The 27,697-nt window shown below is 39.2% G+C and overlaps 2 pseudogenes; both read left to right on the top strand.

Moving 5' to 3' along the window:
• Positions 1-18,270: 18,270 nt before the first annotated feature.
• On the top strand, positions 18,271-19,972 carry LOC139475399 (uncharacterized; annotated as a pseudogene).
• Positions 19,973-22,150: 2,178 nt separating this feature from the next.
• On the top strand, positions 22,151-22,840 carry LOC139475398 (uncharacterized; annotated as a pseudogene).
• The last annotated feature ends 4,857 nt before the right edge of the window (positions 22,841-27,697 follow it).

Here is a 27,697-nt window from a genome sequence, read left to right as displayed (position 1 = left end):
GACTTATCCCGGAAGACATAATGAAGTAATTAAACATTTGAATATTTTATATTATTGAACATTTGAATATTTCATATGGCAATAATTGCGATGATGGTCGGTGGAGCTATTGTTATTGCTCTAGCTTTTTCGGGGAGTAATTATTTATTTTCTAGTATGAAGGAATCAAACACTAAAGAAGTTGAAGAGAAGTGTAAACGACATAATGAAGCAATGGAACAACTCCAAGCAGCCCAGTCACAATATACGCGGCAGAGAATGAAGAGATTAGACTTTATTCATGAAATACTGCTTAAGGAAGGACATTAAATTCAAACGTTTAAGGATGTCGAATCTGCCATGCACAAATACTACCTCATTTATGGGAATAAAATAGGCCCAATAACGAGACCAACAATGAGTCAGTTTTATACACCATCAGAGGCTCAGAAAGACCGCGAGGTCACATTTGTGATTATGGGGTTGACTGCTGTATTGATTTTCAGCTATACAATAGCTACGCAGTGACAGCTGTGGCTAGTTAGGAGAGTCAGAGTGACAGCTAATCTATAAATCAATATCTCAATAGTGTAGATGTGATTTGCATTTAGACAAATGATATGATAGATGTATAAACCATGAATAATTGCAAGTTTACACTCATGGGTGAGACGACTCTATGTAACCGACGCTGTGTTGATGTTTACTGCGGCGTACACAATTATTACATCAGGCGCGGAAACATAAACTATATGTGTTCTGAATGCGGGATAGGGGTCAAAGGTCGTTATTGTTTATGTAAGAAACACGGTGCTGATAGGGTCAGGAAACCAGATTATTTATGCTAGGAAGAGAGATTACATCAATGAGAGGAATAGGTTGGGGAGAATACATATTTAGATATATGAAAAACAACCAATTAGACATTTGTCTCATTTTGCATATACCATTTAACCACAATGGTTTTTGTCAGAGAGTTGAAGGCTATGGCAAAGCAACGTGGTCTACATGGATATTCTCGAATGAGAAAAGCTGAATTGATTACCTTACTCGGTTTGGAATACAACAAACCCCAGACTTTTAGAGAACTCAAAGCTCGAGCGAGAAACAGTGGGCTGAGAGGTTATTCTCGAATGAGAAGAGCTGAATTGATCGCTTTACTAGATAATAATGATGATGATGATAATAATCAACAACAACAAGAATTAATATTTGTACCCACATCCGCCGGCGTTGGTAAATATCTAAGAGGTTGGAAGATGGATATTAATTCCAACATGGATGTTAACGATATTAAGCCAATCATATCAAAGTAAAATTAACGAGGAGTTAGATGATTTACATAGTATAAAATACCAGCTGACGATTAAAATGTTATTGAGTAAAAGTAAGACAGACGATAGTACAGAATATACCGAACCATATTTCCGTAGCAATCAAGAAGTTATAACCGAATCCAATACTATAAACGCATCATTAGATACATCAATTCAGAGGATACAGGAAACTTTAGAACGTTGGACTAATAGAGGTTCGGGTTGGGGTGTGGATAAAATCGATAGTTTATATTTAGATATAGCAAATTATATGCCCTTCAAAGGTGGATCTTATATAGATTTACCCCCGTATTATAAGAAGAAAAAAGCCATAATTAACGTAAAAAATAAATCAGATGACTGTTTAAGAATGATGATAAGATCTGTATTGTTCCCCGTAGACAAGCATCCGGATAGACCTTCTAGCTATCCTCAAAATGATGGACTCAACTTCGATGGTATAGACGAACCTACACCAATATCACAAATTGATAAGGTGGAAAAGCAAAATAATTTAGCTAGAAATGTTTTCAGACATTCTAAAGGAATTGTTGTACACAAGATAAGCTCCGCTCCGGAACATATTCCTAGAATCAATTCATTTCTGATCGAAAAAGATGGTAAATATCATTATACACGGATAAAGAGTTTAAACAGGCTATTATATGATCAAACAAAACATAAGGAAAAGAAATATTTCTGCGAAAGATGCCTACATGGGTACAGCAGACAAGATCTATTAGAAGCGCATAAAGAAGACTGTAGAGGTGTTGGACAGAATGCTATCAGGATTGATATGCCTAAAGAGGGGAAAAATATATTAAAATTTGAACATTATTGTAATCAAATGCCAGTACCGTACGTAATTTACGCCGACTTCGACGCTTATCAAACCCATAGAAAATACCAACCAAGATAATAATCAAGATAGTAGTTTTACATACAAAACTCAAGAACATATTCCTTGTGGGTTTGGATATATAGTTGTAAGGTATGATGGGAAAACAAACACTCCCGTGATTTACAGAGGTCCCGATGCAGCGGGAAAGTTCCTAGAATATCTACAAAACGAAGAGAGAATAATCAGGGAAAAATTATCGTGTAAGAAACCCATGCGTATGACGATAGATGATTGGAGGGCCCACAAGAAGTCAACGAGTTGTCATGTTTGTAACAAACCCCTGGATGGGGATTCCGTAAGAGATCATTGCCACATCACGGGTAATTATCGGGGAGCCGCTCATAATGAGTGTAACTTGAAACTAAAAATGAATTCTCAAACAATACCCATCCCCGTTGTGTTTCACAACCTTAGGGGATACGATTTATACATCTCATTATGCAAGCTATCTCAAAGACCGACGGCAGTTTAGCGTGCATTCCTAATAATATGGAAAATTCATATTGTTCTCGTTGACTAAACCTATACATTACAGGGACAAGGATGGGAAATCTAGAATAAAGCAAAGTAATGGGCTTAGATTCATAGACTCCATACAGTTTCTGTTATCTTCCCTGGACAATTTAGCTAATGCGAACAATCCCGATGACCTCGCGATAAGAAATCAATATACCGATAAGATAACTCGTTATTTGTTGCTGAGAAAAGGTGTATATCCTTACGAATATATGAATGATTGGTCTAGATTCGAAGAAACTGAATTACCCCCCCTCGAATCATTCTATAGTAACTTAACAGAATCTAAAATAACAGATACCGATTATGAACACGCTCTGACGGTCTGGGATAAATTAGGCTGTAAGAATTTAGGTGATTATCACGATCTGTACTTAAAAACCGATGTACTGTTACTCGCCGATATATTCGAAATATTTAGAAAGACATGTTTAAAACAATACGGCTTGGACCCGGCATGGTACTTTTCCAGTCCCGGACTATCGGGGGATGCATTGTTGAAGAAGACCGGTGTAGAACTAAAACTACTCACGGATTACGATATGCACTTGTTTATTGAGAAAGGATTAAGAGGTGGTATATCGATGGCAGCGAAAAGGTATTCTAAGGCTAATAATAAATTAGTGGAAGGATATGATCCGAGTAAACCCGACACGCACATATTATATCTCGACACTAACAATTTGTACAGATGGGCTATGAGTCAACCTTTACCCACGGGTGGTTTTGAGTGGGTCAATGATATCGATGTGAATAATATCAATGAGAATAAAGGGTACATACTAGAAGTTGACTTGGAATATCCAAGTTTGTTACATAAAGACCATAACAGTTATCCGCTAGCTCCCGAAAGATTAATGGTTAATAAAGATTGGATGTCGGAATATCAACGCTCCTAACAAGGTTAGCTAATGTAGAAAAACTCGTACCAAATTTGATGGATAAGACAAAATATATAGTTCACTACAGAAATCTCCAGTTGTATCTATCGTTAGGTATGAAACTTAAGAAAATACACAGAGTTCTAAAGTTTGATCAAAGCCCTTGGATGGAGCCCTATATAAGGTTGAACACAGATTTAAGAAAGATAGCCACCAGTGATTTCGAAAAGAATCTATATAAGCTCATGAATAACTCAGTATTTGGTAAAACTATGGAGAATCTAAGGAAGCGTGTTGATGTTAAATTAGTCAGATCTAATGAGGAAGAAAGACTCAGGAAACTCATAGCCAGTCCGGCTTTTAACAGAAGGAAGATATTCGATAACGACTTAGCAGCATTGCATATGCAGAAGAGTAATATAAAATTCAACAGACCGTCGTACGTTGGTATGAGTATTCTTGACTTGTCAAAACACTTAATGTATGACTTTTATTACAACAAACTTAAGATGCAATACAGCGATAGATGCGAGGTGTTATATACCGATACAGATTCTTTGTTGATGGAAATACAAACCGAGGATGTGTATAAAGATATGGCAGAAAAAATAGATATGTACGACACGAGCGATTACCCTAAAGATAATCCACTGCACAGCGTAGTAAATGAAAAGGTGTTAGGTAAGATGAAGGATGAGTGTCCTGGGACTCCTATAGCGGAGTATGTAGGATTAAGACCTAAGATGTATTCTATAAAGAAGTCCGATAATGGAGAGATAAGCAAAGCTAAGGGTGTTAAGAAGTATGTGGTAAAAAAGCATATCAAACACGAACAGTATAAAGAAGCTTTATTCAACAGTAGAACGTTCAAACACGAGATGAACTCTTTAAGAAGTTACAATCATAGGATATATGGATTAAGAATGAACAAGACATCGTTATCCCCATTAGATACAAAGAGATGGATTGATAATGATGGTGTAACTACCTATGCTTATGGTTATGGTGGTAATACCGTACCGTCGGGAGCTATGAACAATTCTTCTCGTACAAATACCCTACCCGGTCCATCTTTAAGATAATAAAGAATAGGCTCTCCTTCTTTCATAACCAATCGACTAATGTTATATGTCTTAAGGGACCATATGGGATCAGTTGCGCGACGTAGGCCTCCTTTGAGTTCACCGGGCTGGTATAAATATCTTACCCGGAAATATCCGGAAGTTTTTGTTCTTTTCCTCTCCTCGGTGCTGAAGATTCGGAAGTCACGGATTTCATTTTAATAGCATCGGATGGTTTCTTCCCTATTAATCTCGTTACTTCATTATTCAGCGCTGATACAACGGCTGATAATCGTGTCACCCATTCGGTTGATCTCAATAGCTCAGATTTCATTTTGATCCCATACTGATAGCCGAACAAACGTTACGCTAATGTCCTGTTAAATCTTTCGACAATAGCTTGACTGCGGTGGGCCTCTCTTTCACCAGGGACGATTTTGACATTGTGCTTTGTTAACAGTTTAGTTACCGATCCCATCCCGGGATCTACTTGAAATAGCTTAGGCCATTTTAGCGGTCCGCGCTTATATATGCAGCTCAGTGCATTAGCTACTTCTGTTGAATCTTTCGAGGTTAATGGTTCAGCCTCTTTGTATCGACTAGCCACATCCACTACTGTTAAAGAGTATTTATACGTTTTGCGTTTTACCTTATCGTGGGGAAGAAACAAGAGGTCAGCCTGATGAACTTCATTCGTTGTAAAAATATCAAACTTCTTCCTCGGTATATAACGCGGTGCTGGTAAATATATTTGCCACATCGCTTGTTTCTCTAACCAATCCTTGGCCACATCTTTAGATACCTTAGCCGCGGTGGCTAATTTTTGTATTGCTCCTATACCTTTCCAATATCTTCGTGGGCTATAGTCAATTTTATTCATTATTAATTAATATTGATGTTTTGTTTAATACAACTCATGACTATCGTTGAATTGCATGATCATTTTGGCATAAAAAATCCCCCCTGTAGTAGCAGTATAGGTAATAAATCCAGCTCCAGTGGAAATGGTCTAGAACCCCCATTACCTATACTACTCAAAGACAAAACGGCTGCCAAACCCTTGTTAGAACGTGGTGGGTATAAAGAACCTGTCAGCAATACTGAAGAATTTCATACCCTCCCCCGTCCGTCATATATTGATGACGTCATCAAGAAAATCGAAGCATCATTGATTGTTTCATTGGCGCATAATATCAGACTTGGTATGCCTGCTATTAATATAAGTGCTTATAAGTCAAGACACACGATGCTCCTCTCGCACAACACCCTAGTATTGATGAAGATTTCTATGATCTTGATTTCTATGAACACCAGGATGCACGCTGACATGGCCAGAATCAGGGACTTTGACAACATCAATAAACAGATGATTAATATCAGTTCATATATTAACTGGATTGCAGCTGGAATTTGCCATGTCATTACCTAGAACAATCAGAGCGAAGGTCTTCCCTTAGACACCCCCATGGAGATGAAGCTACAGCAGACCAGGTTTATTCACAGCTCACTGGACCATATGCTGAAGATGCAGGAAGATCTTCCATCAGCACAAGTTTGGATGTCAGCACAGTTCCTGCTCATGCAAAGATCATCTGCTACAGCAAGTTCATCATATGATTCCAGAGCCACTAAGAAGATCCATGCTATCACAGCCTATTACAGCTCCACAGATATTCATAGTCAGACGTCAGTGAAGGAAGCCATTGCATCATCAACTGGTCAGAAGTTTCAAGAATCCACGATCTCAATGGCATCCAAGATCCATAAACGGCCTGCAGATTTCCAGCATCAACAACAGAATTCTAAATCTCGTCATGTGAACTATGGTGGGGATTCTTTTCAAGCCTCTACATGGAAGGACAGATCATTTCACTCCAAGAAAAGTAACTCCAAAGATGATCATCCCACTTCACAAAGAGGAAGAGGTAGAGGCAGAGGAGGCTTCTGAGGGGGATACTCGGAAATGACTCAACCAGAGATCTACAGATTCCTTCAGAACCTACCGACATTGCCTGCCCAGTGGACAACGATTTAGAACTTCAGAAGATCAATGCTACAACTACATTGAATCCCGTTGAACCAGCCTGTCTCACAGACATCGACCCAAGACTACCCAAGTTCAGCACTCCCTCTATTCCGGGACCAGTCGGAGGTCGCAGTACTCAGACAACTGGGAAGCCATCACAGACGACTCATGGCTGCTCGAAGTAGTAAGAAAAGGTTACAATCTTCATTTCTTAAAACGCCCGACACTAGTCATCCATCCTACTGGACCCCGATTCCATCTATCAGGATCATTCACCAGGATGACCAATCCCATAGGATTCGCCCATCTAAAGCTCATAAGGCTACCCTAAAAAATCAGAACTATATTGACGGCCTCTCGTCAAAATGTTATGGCCGGTATTCCACTCTCATATCCTGCCCCCCCTTACAGCAACTGTGCACAGACGCGTGTACAAGTGATATACAGTTTCTACATGATAATCTAGGATGTATGATGTACTACCACCGGAAGTGACGTCATTGGAGACCACACGGCTCGGACTAACGTCACTATCCTAAAGGGCATAACGGAAACTACGTCATGAGGTGATATGAAATTATAGAAGACATATCGCAAACGAGGTCATTGAATGACAACCGGAAGTGACGTCACAGGTGATGTCATCACCGGAATTGACATCGTATGTCTAAGTATTACATTTGTGACTAAATATATGTATATTATGTTCATGATATAGCGTTTTCTCTGTCTACCCTTGAAGTTAGGTCATTTGACATATCCTGTTTGGTCCCTTTTGTATACAATCCTTGTATTCCCACTTCACAAAAGCCAGATATCTAAGGGATGCTAGATACCAGATCTCACCGGTCCGTCTGGTGTATACTGGCTATGATGTAATAGAGGTAGGGTATTCACAAGAATTATCTAACAATAGTTATCATTGTGTATAATTCTAAAAATACTACCTCTATTACATCAGGAATTAATCCCTCCCACCTCCCCAAATATCTGCATCTTGTTGATGAGGGTCATGGGTTGAAAGAAGTGAGGCGATTCCCGCCTTGCGCATGACGAGGGATAGGGTTTCCCTTACATGAGTTAGATATGTTGGCAGTGAAGAGGACGTCTGTTGAAAATTTATTGAAATTTGGAGTGTGGTTCTCAGCATGAACAGGAATTATGTCTATTATGTAATAGATGTAGTATTCTTAGAATTATACACAATGATAACTTGAACACACCATGATATAACTTGAACACTCTTAAAATCGGCGTTAAACCCAACTCACTCACTCACTCATCCTGGATGCTGGAAGTATCTTCATGAAGTAAACAGACAGAAATATGAGTTCCAAGTATATCCATTCGGCATATTGCCAGCAATAACTCCATGGGTGTTTACTAGGATGACAACCCCTATTGTCAGATTAGCAAATCTACATCTGACCAAACAGCATGGATATATTGGCAACTTCCTATCAGCCCAACACCTGCAGAATATGATATTTCTGATACAGTTGGTGTCACATCTTTGGTGTCTGATTCATCCCACCATTTCAGAGGTAAATTAGCTCAAAACGTTGTGTAGATCAGAGCAAGATTCCAGTCCGAATAGGATGGCAGGACCAGGAAACTGCAAAATAATTATGTGGAGATGAGGGCAGTCTTCCATGCACTCAAGACATGGAAGCATTGATTGAAACCATCTTCAGTTCTGGTAACTGTGGACAACACCTCAGTGCCAGCATATGTCCAGAGACAAGGTTGGACAAGATCAGAATATTTGATGAAGGCAACTTCATTTTTATTTCCTCAATCAGCTGCAGGCATGATGGCGGCAGAGCACATTCTGTGGAAACACAACGTATTGGCAGACTGTATCTGCAGGAAGAACAAGATATTGTTGATATTGTAGCAATAGAAGTGTTGAAATGGATAAAATCATTTTGGGATACACCACATCTGGACCTTTTCACCACTTGCCTCAACAACAAGTTCTTCGTATATTACAGCCCAGTGCCGGATCATGTGGCCACATTATCCATGAGATGAGCTCATAAGGGATGTTCATCTCCACATTCCCACCATAACCTCGCTTACTCTCCTAGAGTCCCGAGGTAGTTGGAAGACAGGTGATTGCGTCTAGATCCTCATAGCTCCAGTTTAACCAATACATCAGCCCAGATTGGACATATTTTACAACAGCCTCCACCTTAACACTTTGAAACTATTGCGTCAAAAATGCAGGCGTTTTAATGTCTGTTTCAGAAGCAAGATCCTTCAGACCTTCTCCATCTTCCATTTATGACTATAGGACAGTCTTGCATCTACTACAACAGTGGGTTTAGTTTATATTAGTTGGAGTGTACACTGCACCAGCCTTATACTTTGTTTGTGAATTATAACTGAAAGCTATTTAGGCATATTAGATATTATGTTTTATAGATGCTTATTATGTACTTTACACAAGCAGGAATAACAAATGGTCAACATATTCAATTGCCTCAGTCTATTGATATAAGCTTCATGGGTCAAGTTGAAGTTGCTCTTTGCGACATCACATACTACCCTCTGTGGAAAAACATCAGTGATCTAGATGCACCTGAGGGGTATTGTCACATATGTGCACTCAGTGATGATATATCAAACAAAATCCAACAAATGGATGATTGAAATTCGCAGCTGGTAAGCATTCTGTATAACGTTCCAATGGGTTAACAAATCTATGAGAGTTGAGTGTTGGGAAATCATGGGTTGGCTTTAACCTCAATCATGTCAATACAATGGAAAATATCCAATAGTCCCTCAGGACTGTTCCCGTAAAAAGTATATGAGTTACATCATGGCGTCATTTCAGAGCTCACCACTTCAGGTTTAGAGATAAATCATTTACCTATAAATATAAGATATTTGAATGTAACACTTCATATTTGAAATAACTGAATAGCTGAAGAAGCAACTGTTTTGAATGTTATTTCTGAAGGCTGTAACTTTTTCGCGAGAGATACACCAAAAGATTTTCTCACTGTATTACACTGAGACTTAAGTGATGAAAAAAAACCATGCACATTAACTGTGAGGTACATTCATACAAGTAGATGTGGAAGACAACTGTCACTTGAACATTGAAACTATCGATGAGTCCAGTTCCACGAATGAATACTCAACAACAAAAGTTCCTGTGACACCAATATTTTAGTGTATTTTTCAAACAAGTAAAGTTTGGTTTTGAATATTGTAGTACATGTATTGAATCAAGTCACCAAAACGCAACTGCTACAGAAAAGCATGCATTCCATGCAAAAGTTGACTTTTATGCAAGCCCCATGCATTTCACTACCCAAGAATGGGTATAAACACATGTGCGTTAACGGGATTCCATACGCATTGTTTAGCATCGTGCTGACAACAACCACTCAGACAAACAACAACATTACGCAAGTATTCAACATTACGAAATGCCACGCCTGTCCGAAAATTGGTATGCTTGAAGCAGGATCGACTCAACGGGATGTTGCAAGACAATTTAACGTCCACAGAAACACAGTGGGGACAAGTTCTATTCACTGACGAGTTTCGTTTTCACCTCAGCCAGAGCGATGGAAGGATTCGAGTGTACTGACGTCGAGGTGAACATTACGTCAATCATTGTGTCATGGAAGAAGATTGGTTCGGGGGCAGCAGCGTTATGGTATGGGGCGGGATTACAGCAAGACAGAGGACCCGTTTGATAGTGGTAGAGGGAAATCTCAATGGACAGATCATCGGCCCTGTTGTTCTACCGTTTTTTGCGTCGTCATGGCCCAGGAATTACCTTCCAACATGACAACACCCGGCCTCATATTGCTCGACTATTCAGGTATCTCTTCAACAAAACAACGTGAATGTCATCCCCTGGCCGGCTCGCTCCCCTGATCTCTCACCAAACGAGCACATGTGGTATGAGATGGATCGGCCCCTTCGATGTCAACCACGTGTTCCAAAGACATTCCAGGAACTTCGAAACATGCTCCAGCAGATATGGACAGATATCCCACAGGACTTTGTGCGACGCCTGGTCCATTCCATGAGACGAAGATGTATTGCTTGCGTCGCAAACCAGAGGTGGACACATCAACTGGAGAAGAAACAGGATGTCCGAATAGGACTTTATAAAAGTGTCACAGAAGAGTGAATGCTTTGGATTTTAGTGGCAACCAGTATAGGGTTTGCAGCTAGTGACGGTTTTATGTCAACTATAATCATCGCACCCATTGTGCTTTGGAGTGGTGGGAATTGCTAAAAAGAATTATGTCTCGAAGGTTGCAAAAGGAAGCATTAATACACAATAAAATGTGTGTACTGGGAAATTGCAAACTAAACATCATTTCAGTTCATATCTCAATAACAGTGTGAGATGGTAAGATAACCGAGGAAGAGTTTCGCCTGGTCCTTTCAGAGTTTGAAAGATTCAATGAGATAAAAGATGACAAAATACAAACAACTCTCACACTTATTGAGGCGCTTCCAGTGTTCTGTGCATTGGCCACAAAATCCAAATGTATTCTTTACTTGACATTGCAATAAATATAACAAAGTTCTCCTTTACAGCACAAATACAAAAACATAATCCAATAACATATAAATACACCAAATATATCCAATAACATGTAAATAAATCATATATACTACTACATGATCGTTCTTAACGTTATTGAAAATAGAGATGCCGTTTTCGCCTGACACATAGTAGCCATTTTCGCCAAATGTAGTGACGTTTTTGAGGTGCCGTTTTAGCCTGCACCCCATACTGCACATGAGTCTCCCAATGGCAATTTGAGGGTGTGTATCCAATTCCTCTTGTAGCATTACGCAAGTTCAGCCCAACGTCGGTGGCATATGACGTTGACGCAAACATGTCCATGTCATGGCCCAGATGTGTTCAAAGATGGAAAGGTCTGGTCCCATTGCTGGCCATTGTGTTGCTAGTGGTGAGCAATGACGATTCGTGCACGGTGAACACGGGCGTTGTCATCCTGTGAGACAAATCATCAACCCACAGGCCTTCTGTGCACCATTGAAGTCTGTTGGCAATATGGCGATTTGTAAGGGGCAACACAACACGTGGCTGTTGAGCATTGAGATGACCTGCATGTAGACGATTTCTAATCATCTGCCCTGTAACTCGTGATACAGTAGCCTGATGAAAGTTTTCAGTGATTTGATTTCCCGTTTGAGCTCAATTTCATAGAGCCTGGTCTGAGCAGGGTCCATCGTCAATATTTTCGCGAAATAAGAAGGTGTCGGATACAGCTATCTGCTATCCGTTTTAACTGTATTTTGGCCACCATTTTGGAGCGAAATAAGAAGTTGTCGGATTGGTCTCAGACCTTGGCCATGGAAGATTCTTTTCAATTGACGACATCTGAGCCAGTCATTTTTTGCTTTCACGCAAGTCTTATCGGCCATGTCTGGAGCCCCCAAACACCCTCTTAGAAATGTCTCACAATTTCTGTTTACATCCATCATCCTAGCAATGCCAAAGTCTACCTAATTTTCACTCTGTTGGGACAAGTTTGAATTTTTGCCGAAAAGACAGCCCTTTTTTATCCGTTTTGGCTGTATTTTGGCCACCATTTTGGAGTCAAATATGAAGTATCAAATGCGTCTCAGACCTTGGCCATGTAAGTTTCTTGTAGGTTAATGAGGTCTGAGCTAGTCATTTTTCGCCTTCACGCATCTCTTATCAGCCATGTTTGGAGCCCCAAACACCCCCTTAGAAATGTCTCACAAATTGTCTTTTCTTCCAACCTCTCCCTCATGCCAAAGTCTGCCTTCCTATAAATTTTCACACCGTTGGGACAAGTTTGAATTTTTGCCGAAAAGACAGCTCTCTTTTATCCGTTTTGGCTGTATTTTGGCCACCATTTTGGAGTGAAATAAGGAGTTGTTGGATCGGTGTCAGACCTTGGCCATGGAAGTTTCTTTTCAATAGACCAGATCTGAGCCAGTCATTTTTTGCTTTCGCGCAACTCTTATCGGTCATGTTCGGAGCCCCAAACACCCCTCAGACCTTGGCCGTGGAAGCTTCTCGTCGGTTAACGAGGTCTGAGCTGGTCATTTTTCGCTTTTTGGCACGAAATATGAAATTGTCAGATCGGTCTCAGACCTTGGCCATGGAAGTTTCTTTTCAGTAGACAAGATCTGAGCCAGTCATTTTTTCCTTTCTCGCAACTCTTTTTGGCCATGTTCGGAGCCCCCAACATCCCCTTAGAAATGTCTCATAAATTGTCTTTTACTTCCAACCTTTTTGCAATGCCAAAGTCTACCTTCCTATCAATTTTCACTCCGTTGGGACAACTTTGAATTTTTGACGAAAAGACAGCTCTCTTTTATCCGTTTTGGCTGTATTTTGGCCACCATTTTGGAGTGAAATATAAAGTTATCAGATCGGTCTCAGACCTTGTCCGTGGAAGTTTCTTGTCAGTTAATGAGGTGTGAGCCGGTCATTTTTCGCTTTCGCGCATCTACTATGGGCCATGTTCAGAGCCCCAAACACCCCCTTAGAAATGTCTCACAATTTCTGTTTACTTTCATCCTGTTCACAATGTTTATGTGTCTTTGAAGATTGTGCTGTACTGTATTTGCGAGACTCAACTTCGGACAGATCAAAAGTTACGCAAATTACAGAGTCAACCAATCTCGCCTTTCTCCGAAACATTCAGTGATGCACCACAGTAGCCCTGATCGAAACATTGACATGTCTTTGCTATTACTTTTATACCCAACACAGTAAAAACCTCTTGTCACCAAGCTCCATACTTATACAATTCATCTTTCTCTACTTGTTATATGCAAGAGCAAAGCAATCTCTTCGTGTGGCTTGAGTTGGCTTCCTTTTTCCATTTATTCTTGTGTCCGAGAGACAGAGGGTCAGGAATGTGCAATCCTCTTTCTGGATAAAAAATAACCATATGAACAGAAATTCTGAGACACTGTCATTTCTGTACTGCTTATCTATGGTCCTCATACATGTGGAATATATAACAAAAATAAAGTAAAAAGTATTAAGTGACACAACTTTTATCTCCAAACAATATATGATACGATGCCCTATTTGTATAAAATCTGTTTGGATTTTTTTTACAAATTGAATTTACACTTATAAATTAACCATTTGGCAAATAATAAAATGAGATGAAATACATGATCAGTAATGATATTTTCCCTTATTCCAGATAATACAAGCTGAGCATCCAATTGGATATGAACACATGTGAGCAGCTGTATGTTACTCAAGACGGAAGATTTGTCAAAAAGTATGAACAGCATGACATTAAAAAAACCTGGTAAAATAGTTTCTTCTCTCGCAAGACCTAAACTGCATTGATCATGATCTGACACTTTCATCAGAAATAAAAACAGATTTGTTGGGATTAATCATTGCAGAAGTTTTTACTGTACTTTCCCAAGTCTCAAGTAACTTGAAATGCTTTTGACATAAATTTTGTCCCAGTCAAGATTACTATTTTTTGTAAAGGTGCAATTTTTCCATCTAAGTTGTGATTATGACATTCACACTCTCTCCCATTTCAACAAAAATGGTGGCTCCCTTGGGAACCCTTAAAGCTACAGCAGGACTTAAGTCTACAATGATGGGGTGGTCCCTTCCTGGACCCTCCAGGGAGTCATGGGCTGTTGCTTAGACCCCTCCTGATCCCTTTGACCATGCACAACCCCATCTAGATTAAAAAGTTTCATTCACTCTCTCTCCTGTTTCAGCAAAAATGGGCGGCTTCCTCGGCATGTCAAGGCAGACAGTGTGCACTTCAGAGGTTCTGCCAGCTTGCCAGGTGAGCTTCAAACAGCCCAAGCTACCCTAGGGGATTGGTCAAAAAACAAATCCGCCTTCTTTTACACTCTTTCTCACTTGTGTAGACTTCTGACCTTCATCGGGTTTAAGGGCTCCTATAGGAACCCTTTCAGCAAAAATGAGAGGCTTCCTCGGGGTGTCAAGGTGGACAGTCAGTGTGCATGAATGTGTTAAGTTCTCTGTGATGTGATTAAATTGAAGGAAATTATTATAAAAACTAAAAGTTAAATGCTAGTTATTACTGTGTTTGATTATTGAATTACTACATACTGAATGGATATTAGATACAAGTGTATTTGTGCTTTATAATAGTTTAGGCACATATGACTATTTCCGGACCCCTGGTTTAATAAAGACCAGGGGTCTGGAAACGGTCATATGCGCGGAACATGTCCGATTGGGAATCTCATATGTCTGGTTTAAAATATTGCTTACCGGACATTTAAATTTTTCTGTCGGAAGATTTTAAAAAACAATGCTCCCTTCTTGGTCCAAATAATTGATGAGCGTTATCGTATCCCTTCAGCAAATTCAGGTGAATAAACAGGTATAACAAACTTGATCAATAAAAGTATGAAATTTGATTATAAAACATCACTAGACATGATTATTTACCATTTAAAATGTATTTCCTGCTCTCCAAGGCATTGTTTTATATGCAGAGATTAAGATTACTGTGTGTATTTTCTCGTAAACTAACCCGGAAATAGCAATCAGGTGTGCACGCGTTTCTTCCAAATCTACAAGTGATTCAGTTAAAATGTACCCAATGATACAACTTCAAAGAATTTTGATGCAATGGTTGGAAAAAAATTGTATCCAAAATTATTATTTTACAAGGAATAATATATTCCAGTATCGTGTTATTTTAGTTGCAGCTTCCACGATATATGCTTAAAATTATAAGAACCATAAGCGTAGAACTTCGGTACAGATGGTACGCAGGGTATTTTTTTACGTATGGATCAATTTTGACCAGTCACTGTAGGGACTTCCCGCGCTACATGTATTTTGATTGTGAAAACGTTATGTTGACATTTAATAGTCAAACTCCCTCAAATATGACTTTTAGCGAGTCATGGTATGGCATTTATGATATGTGTATCCATTCTCTTGCAACTAAAGTTCATTTCAAGGCGCCTATAGTGGTAATCTGACTCTGGTTGCTGTAAATAACGGTGAGTTGTGCGATCTACCGATCACTTTGCATACGATTTCATCGAAATTATTGTAAACATTGTTATAATTATTGAATGAAATTTTGAATTTAATTAATCAAATATATTGCAAACATTAGTCCAGATAAACAATGAACAATTTTTTTTTATTACCAGACATTATAATAGGATCAAATTGTGTACTTCAGTTCGGATTTGTTGACTGGTATTTCCGGTGTTACGTGATTGCAGTGATCAGCTGATTATGTTTTCTGAGATGGGGGAAAACATCATGTCACTGGAAAACTTGAGTTTATTAAAAAATGTCAGTAAATTTTGGGAGCTATGTTTTACTGCACTATAACCGAAGTGTGCAATAACGAGGGAACACTGTACGTAACAACTTGTAATGTGTGTGAAAAGTCATACTAAAATACGCTATTTGAAGGGGACGTGGCCTAAATAGAGAATCTCACCCGAGTGTCTTTTGATATCAAATACATCAACACGAGTTGATAAAAGTGGGAAAACTCCGAGGCAAGCCACTCAAAAGATATCAAAAGACACGAGAGTGAGATTTTATTTATCATCCAACATCATTCTTCCAACTTTTTCAGTTTGTAGAAAGTAATAAGCAGTGTCTTCAGTGTAAAAAGTACTGCTAACAGCTTCAGTAGCAGTGCCATTAGTGATGTCATTTGATTGTGACGTCATGGTAACCATGCTGACATCAACACATTAGAATGGATCCCCTACTCTTTTACAATCCATCCATTGGTTTAGACAGAGGGGTGTTCATTTCTCTTGTGTATGCTTTTGCTTTGTTCACTCAGTAACTTGGACTTATGTCCCAATTTCTCCAACAGATTGATTTTTTATGAATTGTGCATGTACAATTTTTTATGCATGTAGTCTGATGAAAAATATTGCAGAGTATTGATATTTTCATTCTTTCATACTTTGTCATTAATTTTATACTCCAGTCTGATCATAAACAAGTGAAGGTGTTCTAAAGAGTCATTATTCCTTTATTAGCACATAGAAGAACAATATATGGTCATTCCCAAAAAGCTATTACAAATTGCAAAATTAAAGGTTAATATAAGAATTCCATTGCAGCCAAGTGTTATTGTGGTATTATGTCTTTTAAACAACATAACTAGTTTGGGGACATCATCACACTTTAATGTTACACAAATGACATTCTGTACCAGTGGTACTAAAGTTAAATGTTTCAGTTAAGTTTTTTAAACAAACCATAAAAATATATTCAGGTATCTCAATATAGTGTATATGTTATTTGGAACTTAATGGTTTTGGGTGCATTATTTTTGTGGTCATGAAGAAGACTTTCAGTCTTTTAATGGTGCATCCAGTGTAACATATATTTTTTACAAGAATGTATGTGCATTAACTTCAGTCAGACAGCTTTCTCCTTTTTATTAGGTTTTTGCCTACATGATTTTCAATAGTAAATGTGCAATAAAAATTGTTTTATCATTAAAGCCATGTTGCAAAATAAATTATGTAAAATTGTCTTTATTTCATAATGTGATTGTGGCAGTTGATTGCCTATCGAAAATATTTTCTTGGCTAGTGTTGCTTGTTGCGTAATGTCACACAGCAGCTGCAGGGGACATGGGTGGCCCAGTCGTCTAAGGTGCTGCGATTCGCTGTGCAGAGTTGCGTCCCCTGGACACACCAGAAACCTATGATTGTGGGTTTGAATCCCAGTTCACCCCGATTATGTTTCTAGGTTTGTCAGCACCATACCCGTGCTCGTGGGTTTCACCGAAGAGGTAAACATCTGAGACCTGCATCACTTCGGGCTGTCCTCCCACATTAAGCTGACACGCCATGATATAACTGGAATACTGTTTAAAGCGGCGTTTAACCCAACTCACTCACAGCAGCTGCAAATGAGCTGCCTGTGAATATTGTAGTTGTGGACAGACAAAGCAGTATTACGAGCTACGACCCATGCCATGATGATGCGATGACACACGGGGTGACCAAGCCTGCCCACTGAATCCATTGAGCCACCTCTTACAACGGTGGAGTCTTCTTATTTGCCTTCAGTGTTGAATGAACAAATGTATGCACCATTTTACGCTTTCTCATAAAAGTACAAAATTCCAGTACTTTTGGGGGTTGAGTCCCATCTGTGATTCGAACCCAAACGTCCCAGAGTGAGCCACCTAATCCCAAGCACAGTCAGCGATCTAACCCACTGAGTCTTCCACAAAATTAAAATCGAACAATTGGTAGTCTGATTTCGTGCTTCATGTACACCCCACCCCCGACCCCCAAACGTCTAAATTGGTACGTCTCCATTAATGTCTGAAAGCTATGATTACACAAGGGCTTTTAGAAAGTCGTCTTTCTGAATGTCATGGTGTATTAATAAATTTAGGCATGAGTAATTTTCTTAATTACTACCATCAACCTTAATGTTAAACATGGTATTCGCCTTTCTGAAATGTCAAGTTCAAATGAGAGTTATCCGTCTTGAGTTGGAACTCTTCAATTGGTTGGATAAACTTCTGCCGAGTACTGTCAACTTCCGTCGAAAACAGCGCGCCGCTTTGAAGCTGTCAAAATGGGAAAGCAATACTGCTGTTTTTGTAGCAATTTTAGGGGAAAGATAGTCGTCGAAAGAGTAGTATCTCTACACGTCATTCCCTGGGACAAGCGTGGATAAGGCGACTTCGGTTGTGAGGAAAGACCTCACAGTGACCAAGCACACGGAAATATGCTCAGAACATTTCATGGGTGCAAACGGTCCAGGCATAGGGCATGATGTTCCATCGGTTTTTCAAAAAAAAAACTTCAGTACTTTCACAGTGAGTTATGTTGATTCTTATTGCTATTGTTGGTGTATTTAATGTGTTTTACCATTTGTGAATGTTATGTGATTGTGAAAAAGTGTTATGATTAAAACTTTAAATGTAAAAAACAAAATAGTTTCTAGTTGTGTTGATCTTAAATTCTAGATATTCTCTCTATCATCTTATTTGTATGAATAAAAAGAAAAAATGTCTCAGTGTCTGTTGATAATTTGTTTCAGGTGTCTGATGCTGACTTTGTTGATACCCCTAAGCACAGGGCCACGTATAGCCATACTATACTGACTGTACTGATTACATTAAAATCTTTTTTAATGTAATCAGTACAGTCAGTATAGTATGGCTATACGTGTCCCTGTGCCCCTAAGCCAAATGAATACCCATTCAAGCAGGCCTGTGACCCTGAATCTCCCAAAGTGACCATGCATATACATGGAGGGACTCCTCAGTCTGAAGTTGAACATCATTCCACAACATTCAGTCAAGGTGCCGGGAACAGCGGGAACATCATTTTTTTTCTTTAATGAACTTGTTGATTATTATGAGAAGTTATGTTTAACGAGAAAAGATATAAAAATTATGGTGTAGTCCCTCGTACATACAGAAGAATAAATGTATTAAAAACATAATAGAACATTGACCAATAAACTTGATAATACACTTCTTATATTAGCCTTTGTATTAACAGATTCATGTTAATTCATTTTTTGTTAATTTTAATTCCATTAACCTCAAAAGACCGAAACAAAACTATTCATTCAATGTTATGAAAAGCTATTTATTATTTTGACAGATCATATCAATTATGCTGCATGACTACTGTGAGGCTGTGTGTGAAGACGATATCAGTTCCATAAGATATGGATCATCGCAGACAGAAATGGTGGAAGTCAGAGGCATGTCTACTCAAACTGACGATGTAATGTTCCAGTGTTGAATCCTGTTAAACCATGTGCAATGTCTCAGACTGATGTCTCTTTCGCAATCAAGCCAGTAGTAGTATAGACAATGACAGTTCTACCGCAACCCCACTGGAGCCAGATTTATATTCCTATACTGCTACTACAGAGGGAATTTTTTATGTCAAAATTATGATGCGATTCATAGATCGTCATGAGATTAAGCTAAATTGACGCTAGTTCACCACCACCTGGAGCCATTCAATGCTTCTAAGATATAAGGTGCGGTCGGGTAGCCTAGTGGTTTATGTCAAAATGATGATGTGATTCAACGATCGTCATGAGACTATACTAAATTGTAATGAAAATATTCTCTACAAATATTATTTGAACAAAGTGATATTCAACAATTTTATCTTATCCTGACTCATACTTATTGCTTATCTCTCTCTCTTCCGAATAGGTAGTGGAAACTTCCTGTGCTGTTCCCAAGAACAGAGAAAACAGCTCACCCAAACGCAGCCTTATTCCACGCATGCGCACCAGAACCATGTGACCAAGCCCAGTAACTCATCACTCTCGCTTTTTCGCGCCATCTTGGCAGCTGGGATTTTTTTTCTGTGCATCATAATCCAAGCTTTCCCTAAAAGTTAACCCTTTTAACAAAATCTTTTGCTTGGATTATCTTCTGTAGTATTCTATACATCATATCTAACGATTATTTTATATATTTGGCATTAGATTTTTTCGTAATTTGGACTTAAACGCAGCCCCTATCAGAGTTATGAAAACATGTAACCTATGCAACTTACGTTTTTCAGATGAGGACCCTCATCCAACATGTACCAGCTGCACAGTACAGAACTGCACTGCAGAGTATAGATGTAAATTCTTCGCCCCCTTGGGGAAGGAAGAATTTAGTAATTATCTTTTTTGCAGTGCAGAGGAAAAGATGGATCGGAAGCGAAGTGAGTCATCACACTCGTTATCATCCAAGGAGACGGCTAAAAGTAAGAGGCGAGAATTTACGCCCAGCCCTTCATCAGAGGAAGGGAGAGATTTGAATTTGATATTATTCACACACACACACACACACACACACACACACACACACAAACACTTACTTCCTCGTCTACTAGTAAGAAGTCTAGAGGGTCTAAGAATAAACCTACTGAAATCCCCCCCCCCCCCCCCCCCCCCCCCAGCCGTTCATGTACAGCATTCTCCAGTTTCCAACATTCTAAGAAAGGGCTATGCCCCAACTTTACTCAAGAAACCCCCGTTATCTCGCAAGCCACCGGAAATACATTATCGGAAAGAATTGTTGCCGAAGTTAGCCGAAGCAATCAATTCACTTCTCAACAAGGGCCCAGTCGAGATAATTCAACGCCGGGTTTCTATTCACCGATCTTTTTGGTTCCCAAAAAGAATTCAAATGAAAAGTTTCGTTTGATTTACAACATGAGAAAATTCAACAAGAAATACCTCCCAAAACCGGAGGAATTCAGAATGATTCATTTACCACAAATGATAAGACAGCACGACTATCTTGGAAGCATCGATCTACAGGATGCTTACCTACACATTCCCATAAAACGGACTTTCAGGAAATATTTACGTCTCCTCTTCGAAGGACAACATTACCAGTGGGCGGTCCTGCCCTTTGGAATTTCCATGGCCCCGTGGCTATTTACACGAGTTACCAAACCAATTGTGACATTTCTTCACAACAAGGGAATTTGTTGTGCTTTTTACCTAGATGACGGGATACAAGCCCATCAATCAACAGAGCTACTCAGACTACAACTAAATTTCACCCTGAAATTATTAACACAACTGGGTCCGATCTACAACCATCTCAGGATCCCAAATTTCTGGGGATCAGATTTCTAACCAATCAGAATCTAATAATGGTACCAGAAGATCGGTGGATAAAAATCAAGACTTGTTTGCCAACAGCAATTTACAAGAAAATCTCAGTCAACGAATGACAAGTGATACTAGGCTTACTCACGTCAGCCCAAGCGTTGACTGTCCGAGGCAGACTACACTTACGCCCTATTCAGAGATTTCTAAATCCATACCTAGAGTACCAGGATATAAAACTGCAACTACCACAAACATTGAGGAAACATCTCTTATGGTGAACAGTGAAATCGAACGTTTGCGCAGGAACTTGTTTTAATGAGCCAGATTACAACAACCACCTATTCGTGGACGCCTCAATTCAAGACTGGGGAGCTCACTTCAACAGAGAAGTAACAGCAGGCCTAGGGTTAGAAGCAGAAAAGCTCTACCACATCAATTATCTGAAATACGAGGCAGTAATCCGTGCAATATTTCACTGGGCCCCACAGTTAAGAAACCAACGTCTGATGATCAGAACAGACAATTCAACTGTGGTATACATTATAAACCTTCAAGGCACGACGAAATCAGAGACCCTCCTGAAGTTGATATTTTAACTTTACGAGCTAGTTGACAATCTGAACTTAACAATAAAGGCAAGACATATACCAGCAGTGGCAAATGTCTTAGCAGACGCCTTATCCAGACCAGCCAAACCATCACCGACAGAATGGAAGCTACACCCAGAAGCATTCCAACTAGCAATAAAAGAAAAAGGTTGCCCACTGATAGACCTATTCGCAACCAGATTCAACAATCAGATAACAACATTTGTATCACCAGTGCCAGACCCACTAGCTTGGTCAGTCGATGCTCTGTCAATATCATGGGAGGGACTAAATGCATATGCGTTTCCTCCACCAGCCTTGATACCACAGATGTTACAAAAGATCCTACACACGAGCAGCCTACAACTGCTTTTGGTAGGGCCTTACTCGCCAGCGAGAACGTGGTTTCCAGATCTCGTCGAACTAGCAGGAAATCCAATATTAAAACTTCCACACTGGCCAAATCTACTGCTACATCCTCACTCCAATCAGGTCCATCCAAGACCAGGTCTATATGAACTTCACGTATGGAGCATATCAAGAGCAGTCTCGTTAAAAGAGGTTATTCCTTAAGAGCAGCTAAGGCAGTCTCCTTAGCACTTCGTAGATCAACGAGGAATCTCTATGACGATAAATGGAAAAGTTTTGACTAGTTTGCAACATCCAAGAGTTTTTCTGCAGCCAAAGCTACTATACCACAAGTAGCAGATTACCTATGTCACTTACGAAGTACAAGGAATGTTAAAGGTTGGACACTGGGCACTTATTTGGCCGCTATCAGTTCTGTACTGACAATGGCTAACGGGATAAAACTTACTCAAGTTCCCGAGCTGATAGCCCTACTCAGATCCTTCAGACTTGAGGACCAACAGAAAATATTTAGAGCCCTAGATTCCGTTCTACTGCTGTTATATTTTTCATCTTTGACTGGAATAGCTCTCAGCAGAGTAGAAGGACTTTCGAGTTGAATATTATCTGTTGTACTGATCTGATCAAGATGGATGCACAACTCTTTATAGGGAACTAAATCGGGCAATTTAACTCCATGTGATGTTTCGTTGGGTCCTGTTATTGTTTTTTGTCCAAAAAAGTGTATCTGCGAAGTACGGGAGAAGAGTTGCACCCCTTTCTCCAGTGTTTAAAATCAGCATCCCATTTGACTCATTTTGTGTGAGACTATGTCCAAAAGGCTTAAAAATTTCGTCATTGAGTGAGCATACGCTGTAATACACATCAGATATAGTGTACACGTCTCTATCTATCCATACCATATTATTACCTCTCGCTTAATTTACATTGGTCCACCGTGGGTAATACGTTACATCGCATAGAGCGACTTCAAGTTGCCCAGCCGAGTTATGAGAGTATGAAGCAGTTGAATAGACTGACCATTTGTTATTCCGGGAGTGGAACATACATATTGAATATACAAAGATACTATATCATAACTTAAATATGAAATCAACTTACATTACGAATCAGTCGATTTTAGTAAGTGCCTCTGGTGCTAAGTTTTTTGTTAAATTCCCTGATATCTTTGAAAAATACAGGGTCATGGCAACTAGCGATAAAATGGTGCAAGATTGGTTTCACAATCCAATGCAATTTTGGCAGAACCAGTTAAACTTTGCCATATGGTGTGCCACAACAGGATGTGGTGTATCTCTTTATGCACCAGGATTTGAACTAAATAAGTCTGTTTTATCTTTTCTCATGTACTATCAGATTAGATGTATACTTAAAGAAATTAGCGCTCCATTACCACAGGATCGAGCATGGAATTCCACAAACAATCCGTACAATAGGTTTGTGTATGAATGTATTTGTCAGGAATTTAATGTTTCTACGAGTAAAGATTGGTGTATTAAAGGAATTAACCATGGTCTAGGTGATCTTTACAACGGACAAAGAACTGTTTAAGAAGAAAGTGATGATTGAGTTAAAACTCATCAACCATTCAATCCATTTAAGTTGTTACAGAAAAAACATCTTTTTGTAAGAATGCATAATCTTTATCATGGCTGAGAACTTTCTGGGAACTTTCGAGTAACGATTGGAGAGGAGATCTTATGAGTTTTAAGGGTGGTTTTGCTTCTATCATTACAAAATTTGTGCAACTAAACGATGCAGCAAACGCTTGGAATGAATTTCTTAATGATAAAACAGAAAATAATTTTACTAACCCAGGAGTTGTAAGAGTTAATGAATCAATAAGAACTTATGTATGGGCAATTCTTGGTGCACAATCACATACACGAATGGGACGGGTTCTGGGACGATGCGCTCAATGCACAAAAACAGTTTGTCGCAAACGTAGAGGATGCTATTAATTCACCAGTTGACATACCATGTTCTGTAAATTGTTATCAAGATGTATTACTGTACGCTCAATCCAAAGTAGAATACGTTTATGGGGCAGGACTATACATGTCTCCGAGTAATATGGAACTTAAGATCGGCCAAGTGATAGGTTATAATAATAAAATTGTTATTGCTACCGATCAACAAAAAACAGGTATAAATTCAGATATTAACACCGAATTAATAACGCAAACAAACACAGGTGAAACAGGAATAGTAAAACCACAGACACCACATGTTTCATGGCCATCTACTAGTGCACAACCGCCACCACATATTGCCGCTAAAATCAACAACATATCGATAAAAAAACAGCGCTTATAGTAGGTGGAGTCGTGGTTGGTTTACTAATGATTTGGATAATTAGTCTTTGGTGGATACGTACAACAGCCCGGCAATTGCTACGACCAGTGCCCACAAGTTTTGACTAAGCCAAGTGGCGGTCTTTGCTAATAAATTCAAGATCCAGGAAACTATACTCCCTATTAAACCGGGAACTGCAGATGCGGCTTTCCAGCGAGCTTTCCCAGCGCTGCTCCTCATGCTTTTAAATGCTTTTTTATCCACTCTTTTACACCACCCTTATCACTAGGCAGTGTGCCACCTCCTATACCACCGGTTAACGCGAGAGTCAAAGTTGATATAAAAAATCCCAATGCGGTTAAAATACTGGCAATGGTTATATCTCCTGTTCTCTGAACAATGTTTTGATTTTATCGGCCAGTGTAGCATCAGCATTGAGGACTTGATTGATAGTTTCTCAAATTCGACTGATCTGTGAACGAGGTGCCTTTCTATTACCTGAAGCCGCTTCGAGATGGGCCGATCTTTCTTCTTCTAAGTTAAGCAATCTTTCTGCAACGCGGCGTCTACTGAATTCATCGCCCGCCTGTTCAAGTTTTCTTTTCTCTTGATCTATATGCTTGTCGAAGTTCAGATAGCTTGGCTATATTATTGATGAGTTCTCCCCGGATTGTTTGCATTGCCTTGTCAATACCTCGTAATCAACTATATAGTCAAGGTATGCGAGCATCTCAACAGTGGGATGAGATTAAAAAACTCCCGTCTATAAAATGAAGCCCAGAAGTTAACGCAGTCGTGAAAGATCTGTCTCTCGGGAATGTGTCGATGGCTGAATTCCTTACCGTGAAGAATGCGCTATGGCTCGACATGCGAACCACGGACGAAGACCAACTACACGGCAGTGGGCGGAGAATAGAAATTGTCAGTGAGGGTGTTACTATACATTATAGGTAATGGTGATTCTGGCTCACTTCAACTGGAGCCAGATTTATATACCTATACCACCACTACAGGGGGATTTTTTTATGCAAAAATGATGATGCGATTCAACAATCATCATGAGTTGTATTAAAAGAAACATCAATATTAATTAATAATGGATAAAATTTACTATAGCCCACGAGGATATTGGAAAGTATAGGAGCAATACAAAAATTAGCCACCGCGGCAAAGGTATCTAAAGATGTGGCCAAGGATTGGTTAAAGAAACAAGTGATTTGGCAAATATACTTACCAGCACCACGTTATATACCGAGGAAGAAGTTTGATATTTTTGCAACGAGTGAAGTTCATCAGGCTGACCTCTTGTTTCTTCCCCATGATAATGTAAGATGCAAAACGTATAAATACGCTTTAACCGTAGTGGATGTGGCTAGTCGATACAAAGAGGCTGAGCCATTAACCTCGAAAGATTCAACAGAAGTAGCTAATGCACTGAGCCGCATATATAAACACGGACCACTAAAATGGCCTAAGCTATTTCAAGTAGATCCTGGTCGCGAGTTTATGGGAATGGTAACGAAACTATTAACAAAGCACGATGTCGAAATCAGGCGTGGTGAAAAAGAGGCCCACCGTAGTCAAGCTATTGTTGAAAGATTTAACCAGACATTAGCATAACGTTTGTTTGGCTATCAGTATGGGATCGAAATGAAATCGGAATGATTAAGATCAACTGAATGGGTTACAGGATTATCAGCTGTTGTATCAGCACTGAATAATGAAGTAACGAGATTAATCTGGAAGAAACCATCCAATGCGATTAAATGAAATCCATGACTTCTGAATCTTCAGCACCGAGGAGAGGCAAAGAACAAAAACTTTCGGATAGAGTAAGCGTAAGATATTTATATCAGCCCGGTGAACTCACGGGAGGCCTACGTCGCGCAACCGATCCGATTTGGTCTCTTAAGACATATAACATTAGTAGATTGGTTATGAAAGAAGGAGAGCCTATTCTTTATTATCTTAAAGATGGACCGGGCAGGGCATTTGTACGAGAAGAGTTGCTCATAGTTCCCAACGATACAGTATTACCACCATAACCATAAGCATAGGTAGTTACACCATCCTTATCAATTCATCTCTTTGTATCTAAGGGGGATAATGATGTCTTGTTCATTCGTGATCTATATATCCTATGATTGTAACTTCTTAAAGAGTTCATCTTGTGTTTGAATGTTCTACCCTTGAATAATGCTTCTTTATACTGTTCGTGTTTGATATGCTTTTTTACCACATACTTCTTAACACCCTTAGCTTTTCTTATCTCTCCATTATCAGACTTCTTTATAGAATACATCTTAGGTCTTAATCCTACATACTCCGCTATTGGAGTCCCAGCACATTCATCCTTCATCTTACCTAACACCTTTTTATTTACTACGCTGTGCAGTGGATTATCTTTAGGGTAATCGCGCGTGTCGTACATATCTATTTTATCTGCCATATCTTTATACACATCCTCGGTTTGTATTTCCATCAACAAAGAATCTGTGTCGGTATATAACACCTCGCATCTATCGCCTTGTTGCTTCTTAAGTTTGTTGTAATAAAATTCATACATTAAGTGTTTTGACAAGTCAAGAATACTCATACCAACGTACACCGGTCTGTTGAATTTTATATTACTCTTCTGCATATGCAACGCAGCTAAGTTGTTATCGAATATCTTCCTTCTGTTAAAAGCCGGACTGGCTATAAGTTTCCTGAGTCTTTCTTCCTCATAAGACCTGACTAATTTAACATCAACACGCTTCCTTAGATTCTCCATAGTTTTACCAAATTCTGAGTTATTCATGAGCTTATATAGATTCTTTTCGAAATCGCTTGTGGCTATCTTTCTTAAATCTGTGTTCAACCTTATATAGGGCTCCATCCAAGGGCTTTGATCAAACTTTAGAACACTGTGTATTTTCTTTAGTTTCATACCTAACGATGGATATAACTGGAGATTTCTGTAGTGAACTATATACTTTGTCTTATCCATCAAATTTGGTACGAGTTTTTCTACATTAGCTAACCTTGTATTACCCATCATTGAGTGTTGATATTCTGACATCCAATCTTTATTCACCATTAATCTTTCGGGAGCTAGCGGATAACTGTTATGATCTTTATGTAACAAATTTGGATATTCCAAGTCAACTTCTAGTATGTAC

This window comes from Haliotis cracherodii, unplaced genomic scaffold (genome assembly GCF_022045235.1).
Source record: "Haliotis cracherodii isolate W230 unplaced genomic scaffold, xgHalCrac1.p SCAF_3, whole genome shotgun sequence".
NCBI classification, from domain to species: domain Eukaryota; kingdom Metazoa; phylum Mollusca; class Gastropoda; order Lepetellida; family Haliotidae; genus Haliotis; species Haliotis cracherodii.
The sequence above is the reverse complement of the archived record's forward strand: the minus strand, read 5'-3'. Positions and strand labels throughout refer to the sequence as shown.